Source organism: Myotis daubentonii, chromosome 2 (assembly GCF_963259705.1).
Source record: "Myotis daubentonii chromosome 2, mMyoDau2.1, whole genome shotgun sequence".
NCBI classification, from domain to species: Eukaryota; Metazoa; Chordata; class Mammalia; order Chiroptera; family Vespertilionidae; genus Myotis; species Myotis daubentonii.
In genome coordinates this window covers 37,441,465-37,453,959 of record NC_081841.1, presented here as the reverse complement: position 1 = coordinate 37,453,959, position 12,495 = coordinate 37,441,465, and the positions used below count along the sequence as shown (strand labels likewise).

General features: G+C 42.9%; 1 protein-coding gene across 1 annotated transcript in view; it reads right to left on the bottom strand.

The window, feature by feature from the left end:
* Positions 1-11,904, bottom strand: part of CCDC91 (coiled-coil domain containing 91) — a 286,701-nt gene extending 274,797 nt beyond the window's left edge. Inside the window, exon 1 of the mRNA XM_059682459.1 lies at positions 11,691-11,904. The gene's annotated coding sequence lies outside the window, so the exon portion shown is untranslated. The remainder of the gene's footprint in view (positions 1-11,690) is intronic.
* Between the last annotated feature and the right edge of the window lie 591 nt (positions 11,905-12,495).

Genomic DNA, 12,495 nt, shown 5'->3' with positions numbered 1-12,495 from the left:
GCGAGAGGGTGGGGGGCACGGGCTGAGGTCCCCTGTTAAGCCCCATAGGGGGGGGAGGGCACAGCCTCAAGTCCCTGCCGATTGCTCGTTAAGGCTCCATCCGAAAACTCGGCCTCCACTGTGGGCGGAGCCATCTTGTGTTATGGAAACCCCGCCTCTGCTGTGGACGCTGCCATCGTTGTGGTGGAGTAATGGTCAATTTGCATATTCCCTCTTTATTATATAGGATAAGTAATGAAAGGAACTGACCGTTTGAGACCTGGATCACATCTTCAACACTTGTCACTAGTGCTGTCTCCTCCTCTAAAATGATAGGAATAGAAAGCACATTAAGGCAAACAGTCCAGATGATGGGCACTGTTTGAAAGTAAGGCCAGAGGAAAGATTCTTAGTCAGAATGACAGTTGCCGGGGGGAAAAATGGACACATATGTAATACCCTTTGTAATACTTTAAGCAATAAATAAAAAAAATAAAAAATAAATAAAAAAAAGAATGACAGTTGCTACCAAAATCAAAAGGGAGAGAGGTTGAGAATTAGAGGGAAAAGATAAGCAGTATGTAAAGTGCCTCAAGATGTATAATGCAGCTAATTTTAAAACAGGGTGTCCAAAAGATCAAACATAAGAAGAAAGAAGTAAGAACAGAGCATAAATTCACCAAATTAGAAAACCAAGGACCCTGGAATAGGAGGGGAAGGAAGTAATAGGAAAACAACAAGATAGCCTTAGATGACAAGTGAAATAGGGGATATAACTGTACCAGGCTTTAAAGCTCTCTACAGTAGGTTTAGGCTGTCTAAACTGGGGGAAGTTAGCAGCACATCCAAATTATAATCATCTTTCTGCATAGTAAATATTTGTCTTACTTAAGAAGTTTCTGTCATGCCGAAACCGGTTTGGCTCAGTGGATAGAGCGTCGGCCTGTGGACTGAAAGGTCCCAGGTTCGATTCCGGTTGAGGGCATGTACCTTGATTGAGGACACATCTGCAGTGGGAGATGTGCAGGAGGCAGCTGATCGATGTTTCCCTCTCATCGATGTTTCTAACTCTCTATCTCTCTCCCTTCCTCTCTGTAAAAAATCAATAAAATATATTTTAAAAAAAAGAAAAAAAAAGAAGTTTCTGTCATGCCTTTGTCCCCTTCCCAACAGCCTTATATTTTCAGATTTTTACACAACAGAATAATTACATATTGTTTTGAACAAAAAGGGCATTAACCCAGCCTGTCCAGGATTGACTTCAGCATGCCCATGCTTAACTTCTCACTATGCTATTGGTAATCTATCCCTAGAGTTCCTAAAGTCCCTTAATAATCAGGCTCAAACTTACATTTCCACCTCATATTCTGTCTCTTCTAGCCATTCTGAAAAGTTTGCCATTTTTTTTCTATCTTTCTTTATTTTATTTTATTTTTTTTATTGATTTAAGAGAGACAGGAAGAGGGCAAAAGAGATAGAAACATCAACATGAGACAGAATCATTGATCCGCTGCCTCCTGCAACACCCCCTACTGGGGATTAAGCCGACAACCCAGGCATGTGCCCTTGACTGGAATCCAACCCGGGACCCTTCAGTCCACAGGCCAGTGTTCTATCCATTGAGCAAAACCGGCTAGTGTGCCATTCTTTTTTTTACATAGAACAACAGTTCATTAATAAACACTTATATTGATTGACTGTCTTCAACTTCACAAATACAAGGGAAAAAAGTTACAAGAGACATACCTGTAACTATAAATATGATTATGTAGTCAGTTCAAAATTGTTATTTCAGAAAATTTCCTAAAAAGCTTTTGAGAGCTACATACAATTCAAATATGCACAAACTCAGTTGATGTGCAAAATACTTCTGCACTAAGATATCAAAAGTATGCAATGAATTGAGGACTTCAATATTCCTAGGCAATTTAATTTGAAATATATACCTATGGAAAAATGGATGTGTTTTTATATATACACTAGGGGCCCGGTGCACGAAATTCGTGCACTGGGTGTGTGTGTGGGGAGGGGAGTGTCCCTCAGCCCAGCCTGCCCCCTCTCACATACTGGGAGCCCTCAGGCATTGACCCCCATCACCCTCCGATCGCCTGATCGGCCCCTTGCCCAGCCCTGACGCCTCCGCCAGAGGTGTCAGGCTTGGACAGGGGACCCCCATCTCCCCCCGATCACTGGCTCTGGCCCCCGCCCAGGCCTGAGGCCTCTGGCCCAGTAATCATGCCTGGGCATGGGACCCCCATCTCCCTCTGATCGCTTGCTCCACCCCCCGCCCAAGCCTGACGCCTCTGACCCAGGCTTCAGGCCTGGGCAAGGGGACCATCATATCCCCCCAATCCCCGGCTCCGCTCCCCGCCCAGGCCTGACGCCTCGGCCAGAGGAGTTGACCCTCATCACCCTCCGATCACCAATCACCAGATCGGCCCCTTGACCAGGCCTGAGGCCTCCGGCAGAGGTGTCAGGCCTGGGCAGGGGACCCCCATCACCCTCCAATCGCAGGATCGGCCCCTTGCCCAGGCCTGACGCCTCTGGCTGAGGCGTCCGGCCCGGGCAGCGGGGACCTGCAGCTGCAGCGGCCCCACGACCGTGGGCTTCGCTTTAGGCCCAGGCAAGGGACCCCTAGCTCCCGGGACTGCCAGCTTCGACCGTGCCCAGCTCCCATCGCTGGCTCCACCCCTACTTCCTGCTATCACTGGCCAGGGCGGCAAAGGCACCTGATTCTCCGATCAGGGCTGGGGGGCAGGGCAAAGGCCTTTGCCCTGCCCCCCAGCTCTTAGCTCCCCCCTGGGTTTCCGATCACTGTCAGTGGCAGGGGGCTGCTTCCTGCTTTCCCTTTCGCCTCCCTGCATTGTGCCTACATATGCAAATTAACCGCCATCTTGTTGGCAGTTAACTGCCAATCTTAGTTGGCAGTTAACTGCCAATCATAGTTGGCAGTTAACTGCCAATCATAGTTGGCAGTTAATTTGCATATAGCCCTGATTAGCCAATGAAAAGGGTATCGTCGTACGCCAATTACCATTTTTCTTTTTTATTAGATAGGATACTAGAGGCCCGGTGCACAAATTCGTGCATAGGTGGGGTTCCTTGCCTTGGCTGGCGATCCATCTCACCCTCTCCCAATCGGGGCCCATGGGCAGGGGGCTGGGGGGGCGGGGGGGGGGGGGGTAGGGCGCGGTGGCAGGAGGTTGGCCGGCTACGGGAGGTTGGCCAGCCATGGGAGGTTGGCTGTAGGACCACACTGACGACCAAGGAGCAGCTCCTGCATTGAGCATCTGCCCCCTGGTAGTCAGTGCGCATCATAGCGACCGGTCGACCAGTCCTAATGGTCGCTTAGGCTTTTACTAGTATACATATATTCAAGTATGTGTCCTATTCTGTGCTAAAACCTGTTGTCACTATCACAATACTACCATCTACATCATTTTTGCATGTTCCTTGGTAATATATTCAGAACTTAATCCGGGCCATAATTTTCTTATCATGAGAGAAAGGAATATGCACTTGGATAACCTGAAGCAATGGTAGTAATATGAACAAAAGTGTAATTCTCCTAAGTGTTGGTTCCTTCACTATCATTACAATAGACTCCAATATTTATGTTAGCTTCATGATATTCTGAAAGGCCAAAACGAATCTTTTAAAATTCAAGTAGCATTCTATTTACATCCTTTACAAAGACTTACTCTCTCAACATTCGCATACACAACAGAAGTCATCAATAAATTTGTTTCAGTTTCATACATAAACAAGAATTATAATAGCATCGCTCTGACCAACTGCCCATTTTAAGAGTAGATAAGAATATTTAACTACATAAAAGAATGCTGTAGTTCATACACACAAAAACATATGCCCCATCTTCTCCACATTTATAACCCATTAGTGGTGTTTTGTTTAATTGTTGTGGTTGCCTTCTCCTAAAAAGTTGAAAATTAGCTACAACTCATTACACATAAGCTTCCAAAAAAAAAAATGGCACAGCTTTCTTAACTAGAATAACTTAGTTCTGTGCTATTTTTGAGATACAACATATATTTTCCTTCAATTATTGAAGACATGTTAAAGTAACTGGATTATAAGAGGAAGGAGGTTTTGCTCTGCTTAGACAATTACTCTATATTTTCTAGGCCTGAGAACCAATAAAGAATTGCTATATAATACAACATCAGAGACACAGAGTAAAAAGTCTACTGAGAGTTGAGAGGGGGGAAAAAAAGCTCAGAAATTATTCCCATGATTCCAGACCTCAGCATTGCTACACAATCACAATGGAAAGAATGTGTGGTAATTAACCAGCTTTAAATGCTGAAAATATCCAATCATTCTTTTTCCCTACAAATGTTTTATGAAAGGGGAAATCCTACAGGCTTCATGATTACTCCTTCAGTTTACTTTTTGAAAAATTAAAACAAACTAAGTACTGAGTTATGCTGTCATGGGTTTCTCCACTCTTTTTTTATTTAAGCAATACCTTATTTAAGTGGTATCTACGCAGATAGGATTTCATTTTTCATATTCATTAGCATCTTAGCTTTCAACAGGGATAATGGGAACATAATCTAAAATGAGACTGTGGCAAAAATAAAAGGTTAAAGAACAACAGCTATACAGTACCTAAGTCTTATCGAATACATTTAAGCCAAAAGCTTATATTTATCATTAATCATTATAAACTGATGTTATATGTCAATATACTTTGTAATATAGATTGCTGTTTGAGTGCATCTTTGACTAATCTAATTCTGTGGCCTTAGCCTTGATTTCTAAGCATTTTTACTATAAATCCCACTTATCCTAGGACTCAGCATCTTAAGCATTTTATTCTGTATCCCCCTTCTCTATAGTAATTTCTTTACAAGTTGCCTTTAGGATACTGTCAGGAATTAAACCAATGTTAAGACGACCATATACTTTTTTAAGGCTGAGAAGTCCTAAGACCTGCAGTGAGCAAGCTAGAAACTAAGGAGAATAGATGCGGTAGTGTCAGGTTGCATCTGAGAGCCTGAGAACCAGAAAAGCTGGTGGTATAAGTCCCAGTCCAAACACAGAAGAGCAATGCCCTGGCTCAGGCCATTAGGCAGAAGTTCCCTCTTACTCAGCTTTTTTGTTCTATTCAGATCTTCAATTGATTGGATGAGGAACACATTAGAGAGAGCAATATGTTTTACGCAATTCACTAATTTAAACTTTAATCAGGAAACAACCTCACAGACACACTCAGAATGCAGTTTGATCAAATATATGGGCACCTCATGGCCCAGTCAAGGTGACACATAAATTTAATCAACACAAGTTCAACCCTCATCAACTGGGCACCCATATTCATCTTCTTAAACCATACTTAATCTCCAAATGAGAACAATTAGGAGATCATAATTCTGCTTAACATGATACAACCATCCTGTGTACAACTGCAAACTTACTAACCCCTTCCCCAGAAGAGGAGGTAAAGTCCTTGAATGTTTATTCTTCTCTTTGATATCCCAGAATTTACATACTATCATGTAAATTTACTAATATTTAAAACTAAGTGCATGATATACACTTAATATGTTTTTTACATGGTAAGGGCATGAGAGAAAAGTATCATTTTACATATGTATATAGCCATATATATACATGTTATATATGCATATATATGTGTGTGTTTATATACACACACAAACACAAAAATATATTTATAACGAAATGAGGTAATACTCATGACAATAGAGTCCTTATTCCTATAACAGGTAACACGGTTAAAGCTGGTATTTATAGCTACCTTCTCCCATTACCCATTTTGTATTCCTTCATTCTTCAACAAGTGCTTCAGATGGTTATGATTCTTTACCTGGTGAGGTGACCCAAACTTCATTCCTGAAGGATCTGGGTTATCAGTAATCTCCTTGAATAGTGTTGCAGTTTTCCACTGACATTAATCAAAGGGCACAGTATTACTAAGAGATGCCCTATGGGATCTCCTGTATTTCAGACAAACTCTTCCTTATCTCCATTGTGGAATAGCAGTCCAATATCCCCTTGGTAGTGAGGATCAATCACCCCAGCCAACATAGTAATTCCTGTCTTTGCATGTTGATTCAGAGACATGAGAAGTCCAAAACTGATGGACAGCTGTCTTAACTGCCAACAAATGGAATTATTGTTGTGTCTCCTATGGAAGCATTACTCCCTTTGGAATTAAGACCTCTAGCTTAGCAGAGCATAAGGTCATGGAAACAGGAACCAAAAGTTTTGCTAGCGAGTCACTAGAGGTAATAGTGAATGGTGCTGTTTCCATTTCTACTCCTTGATTCCTAGGCCTGTGAATCTTGCCTATAAGAGAAACAGCACCATATATTGAATACAAATTAAGAGCATATACAACCTTCTGGAGAACCTTGTCCCAGTCCTGCAAGGTACTGACACCTCACTGGCACTGTAACTTAATCTTCAAAAGACCATTCCACCATTCTATCACACCAGCTGCTTCAGGATGGTAGGAAACATGATAAGACTAGTACATTCCATGAGTATGACCCCACTGCTCATTTCTTTCGCTGTGAAGTGAGTTCCTTGATCAGAAGCAATGCTGTGTGGAAGGAATAGAATGGCAGTGGGTACGGCATACTGTGAGCTCACAGATGGTAGTTTTGGCAGAAGCACTGCATGTGAGGAAGGCAAATTCATATCCAAAATATGTGTCTACTTCAGTAAGAACAAATAGCTGCAACTCTTCCATGATGGTATCAGTCCAATGTAATCAACCTGCCTCCAGGTAGCTGGCTGATGACCTGAGGGAATGGTGCCATTCAGGGATTTAGTGTTAGTCACTGCTGCTGGCAGATTAGGCATTCAGCAGTGGGCACAGCCAGGCAGGTTTTGATGAGCTGAAGTCTGTGTTGCTGAGTGTTTCTGTAATCTCCATGCCTGACAGCATGGCCACTTTTTTCATGAGCCCACTGGGCATTGACAGGTATGGCTGGGGAAAGAGTCTGTCTGATACCCAGTCATCCTCTCTACTTGATTATTAAAATACTACTCTGATGCAGTTACCCTGTGGAAGCACTACTCCCTTTGGAATTAAGAACTCTTACTTTGATGAGCATTCACATGCAACACCAATATCTTCACTTTTTGTCCCATTCAGAGAGGTCTGCCTGCATACCTCTTACTCAGCTGTCCTTGTCACCAATTTTCCAATCATGTTCCTCCCATATGCACTATGGGAGTCCCAGAAGAAGAGAGAGGGAAGAGGATAAAAAGAATATTTCAAAAATATTTGAAGAAATATTTGCCAAAACCTTCCCAAAGTTTACTTCCCAATGTGTACTTCCCGAAGTATGTACACACACACAACTTCAACAAATGTACTCTGGTATGTTTCTTAAAGTGAGAAACAAAGTATATGCTAATTAAAGAATCAGATCCAGCCTTATGATTACCAATTCACCACTGTGAACTATGTGCTTAATTATTTTGCTCAGATGAAAGTAACTATGATAATATCCATGGCCCTTCTACGTGAGAAGAAAAATAACCATCCAAAATTTTTATTTATATGTTATTTCACTTTGTTCAAAAGATTTTCTACTTATATATACTGGAATTATACAATAAAACATTTTGCAATCTGAGCAGACTCTGAGTGATCACAACACTTCTAATCAATCATATGGGAGTCACCTTTTATGTTCATTATTGTGACACTGAGAATCTGAGAATAATAATCTTGTGGCATTATTTTTTTTCTCCTATTGATAACAAAAGAAGCAAGAGCAATAACACCCAGCTTTGGATATACAGAAAATCAACTCAGTATGCCAATGAAGATAACATCTCCTAAAAAAAAAAAAGGTTCTTGCAACCAAAGGTACTATACAACTATACTTAACATGGTAACTGAAACAAATCACATATACTAAATAAGCAAGTGACATTTAAAAAACCATTCACTTTAAGCAAAACTGTTCCTAAAAAGAAGTTAATAAAATGTCTCTTCTCATAACAGACAAGAGAAGAAACTTAAATTAACTAATGCCTCATGAAACCCAGTTATTAAACAGTTTTCCCATTCAGCAGAATAGAACACAAGTATTCATTTCAACTTGTCTTCCGATTCAGGGTGGCCCATTTAATGCCATTCAGCTTTTGCAAGCTTATTTTCCATTTTTCATACCCAATTTAGGCAAACTATAAATAAAAAGTATAAACTCTTTATAAGCTGTCTTTATCAAATTCGTAATTTAATTTAAATGATGAAATTTAAACTCATCTTTAATCACAATATTTTACTGATGTCTAAGCATGTAATTTTTTAGTAATATTCAGGTAAGCCTCTGTCTATCACCGAAGCATATTCATAGATTAAGGGATCTTGCATAATACTGCAGCCCTATCTTTAGTTCAATTGCAAAAGTTCTGAATTCCCATAAAACCAAAGCATCTTGAAATGATCATGTAGATCTTCTTTTACCACAAGATTGGACACAACATAAAAGGCAATTTGGTTGGCCTCTCCATTATCTAGGCCTACTTTTGGTAAGAGATGCACATGGTCTATGTTTGGAAGGCTGGCAAAGGGGCTAAAAAGTCAATCTTCTCTCAACAGCAGGAAAAAGTGATTTCACACTTTATAAGAGAGTAGTTATTTCATTCATATAGTCAGTCTACTTAACTATTGTGTGTTGGACTGTACTATGTTAATACTAAAGTGGGCATACCTGTCTAAGGAAAACAGTTTTACTAGGATTATAACATGTTACATTTTAAAACAGCTAACACTATCACTGATCTTCATCTACTAAACCTGTAATTTAAAAAATTCTTCTCATTTCAAAATTTAAAAAAAAACAACTGTTATGTCCTCTGCTATTGTATCCAGTAAATGTATCCATAATTCTTTAAGTAGGATTCTATGGCATATAGCCAACAAGACTCTTTGTACATTTATTAGGGATATGACAGGAAAGGGAGAGGGTACAGGTCAAGAAGGGTCTACACCAGTGATGGCAAACCTTTTGAGCTCGGCGTGTCAGCTTGGAGCTCTCCTATGGCACAGAACCCTAACTTAACTCTGGTGCCGTGTCACATATAGAAATTTTTTGATATTTGCAACCATAGTAAAACAAAGACTTATATTTTTGATATTTATTTTATATATTTAAATGCCATTTAACAAAGAAAAATCAACCAAAAAAATGAGTTCACATGTCACCTCTGACACACGTGTCATAGGTTCACCATCACTGGTCTACACTAACTTAAAATTACAAATATAAAAGGACATAAACCTGGGTAAACATTTTAGCAATAACTGATATTGTCTCATATTGATTCATTAATTTGCTTAACGATAAAATTTTGCTTAATGGTAAAGAAGTCATTTAACTATTCCAGACTCTAAATCTGTAAAATAAACTATATAAAGTCTAAGGAACTCTGACTTTCTGAAATTCTAGGATTCTACCTTAACATGATGCCAAAAAAAGTCAATGATACTGACTATCGCATTTTTCTCCAAAATCTATCACAATAAATTGCCTGGGAGACAAATTCCAAGAACATCAAATGAAACAAGGAGGCAATCTTTAAAAATCTGGAGAAAATTGCATACACTAACAGAAAAGCCACATTTCAAAGAATCAATTAAAAAAATATTATCAGAGTTACGCATAAAGATTGAATGTTCATTTGAGTGTGGAAAACAGATATTGATACAAAGAGGTAATGTAAAGAGAAGTGCCTTTTTAAAGTTCTCATTATTGAGACAGTAAAATGACAAAATTTGATGAGCTTTCAAGAAGCCAAAAGTCACAAGGAACAGGTTGAGCATTGTGATTGTGAGCTATATTTTGGAAACAACTTACCTAAACACTCCCCTCCCAATTTACTATTGGAAAAGGTCTTGTCCACCCCAATGCACTCCCACCCCAACCTCTGCTATCAAAAGACAATAAACCTTCAAATAGCTTTTTTTATTCATAACAATCCTATACACAAATCTTACATCTACAGCTAGAGGTACAAGATAAAATGTCTATCAGGCAAATTCCTATTTGTCCATTTAAGCTACAACCAGCTAAATAAATCTGTAACCAGCTTTCTTCTTTTTTTTACTGTCCCGCCCCGCCCCCAACAAAGGTGCTGTTCCCTCTGTGATGACTCTCTGCACTTTCTTTTTGCCTGGCATTAAGTATATTAAAATGATTAAAGAAAACAAAAAAACTCTCAGGTTTTGAACTGATCAATTCAATGAGATACATTTTTTATTTAATAAATGTTAAGAGATAACTTGTAACTTTCATCACTTTTGGTTTTTTTTTATGATTATTCCATTTGGTTTTGCTAAGTAACCAGTTCACAATAAGATATCCCTGCCCACAGAACTACCTCCTAGCCTGCCCGGAGGATACCAAACTTTGTAAATCAGGGTAATTTTCTACCACACAATTTACTGACTAGCCACACAGGTACACTCTCCCTGGCATCACAGCCCTCTCCCCGCCCGCTGTCCCCCCCCCCCCCCCCCAATCTCCCATTTACCTAACAGGTACAGTAAAGCCCTAACCCTAACCCTCACTGCAACAGAAACTGCAGCAGAGGGCAAATGGGATGGTTAGAAGTGCGGAGCTCTCCTATGGCACAGAACAAAGATAATTTATTGTCAGCCCCTGTCACCCCAGTGAACTACATATCCTGAGTATTTGGCCTTACATTGTTGGGTGAAATGTCAGTCCATCCCAGTGACAAGATAAAATGTCAGCTCACCCCCAATCACTCCATCACGGAACATGCAAACTATTTCCAAAAGCCACCATCCGACTACCTCTCTGCTATTTAAAAAGGAAGGTGGCATAAATGTCTGCCCGGTTCAGACAGGGAGGGAAGGAAAAGAGTGGGAATTCTCAAGGGGCCGCTGAGTCACCTGCAGCTGCAGCCAGCACTTTACCCTCCAGGAAATCAGGCTCTGCCCCAGCGCTCGCCAGGGAGCAAGTGAGAGTAGCTACAGCAGCAGCAACATCATCATCATCCCACCAAAAAGACACTCCGTGAGCTTTTAATAGAGCTGCCACTCCTTCAAGTGAAGCCCAAAATAGACTCTATGTCCCGAGTTCTCCTCCGCAGTGCAAAACAGGGGCAGCCAGAAGCATCATCTTTACTGTGGGGAAAGGGGGCGCACGCATGGGAATGGAGGATGCCTCGCCACTTGGCAACGTACTGCCTCCTGCCTGAACCCCGAAAAGTGCCGCTTTCATTGCAACACGTGGCTGCAGGACGGAGCCGACCTTTGGCCCCGTGGACTTGGCCAAGTCGAAGGGGAAACAGACGCCAGGAGCGCCCGGTGGAAACTCGACCAGGACCAGCCCCGTTCGGTGGGAGTTTCCGTGACACCATCATCACGTGTACGTGTGCTTAGACTGTCGAAAGCGTCGGCCTCGGGAGTGCGCAGGGGCCAGGACCCGCCAGCGACGGCCAGCGCAGGTGGCGCTCCCTGCGCGGGGAGGGGGCGGGGCGGCTGCCAGCCCAGCGGGCACGCCCCCCGGTCACCTCCACCTCCGGGGGCGAGGCCGGGGCGGGAGGCGGCGGCAGCCCGGCGAGCACCCGGCCGGGTGGGGCGTTCCCTGCCCGCGCCCAGGCCGCCTCCGGGCGCACCGCCGCCTCACGCGGCCCGGGTTCCCGGACCCAGACCCAGAAGGCGAGCGTCCATTTACCTGCTCCCGCTCCCGCTCCCGCTCGCCGCCGCCGCCGCGCCGCTCAGCACGCCGTGAGGTGAGCCACCCCCCAGCACACAGACGCGCACGTGCACACCCGGGGGACGACCCCGGACCCGTCGGTGTGACCTCGGCCCCAGCCACACACGTTGGGGGAGCCCACACACCACCCGGCTTGGAACACCTCTGCCCCCGGAAGTTGATTTCCTCCAAGGCCCGCCCAACGCTGCGCGCGTCACTCCACGCAAGCATGAGAGTCACGTGGCCCCGGCTGAGGCTGAGCACCAGGTACCGGGTACCCTGCTCTCAGCCCAGGCACTCGTGGCTTCAGTGGTCCGCAGGGGGTTGCTGTCTAAAAGGGGGTGATTCAGGAGCTGCTTCCTGTTAGTTAACTGCCTAAGTGGCAGGCCCTGTTTCTATGCCTAATCCATGCAAATAAAATCATCCCCAGAATGACGCCCGCGCCCATATGGGATTGTCCTTGGGAAGAGTCAGGCCTAATCTTTTCACTACCGGCAAGCAGAGCTCAATAAAAATTGCAACTGAGCTAAGTGGGTGACACGTAGTTACGTGCTCAAGAAACAGTTGACTGGACAGCCGCGCCATCACATCTCTGAATATCTGAACTCTCAACTTAGGGGATGCACCTAAGGCAGCCAAGAGCCTCTTCAGACCAATACTATGTGACTTCAAAGCAATCTGCTCTATAATTACTTCTTGTCCTCAACTCCAGAACACAGCAATTCATACATGCCATCTCTGTTTCAGAGACTGTGTATTTTCAGCTGCTAAGCTACGCGTTTTT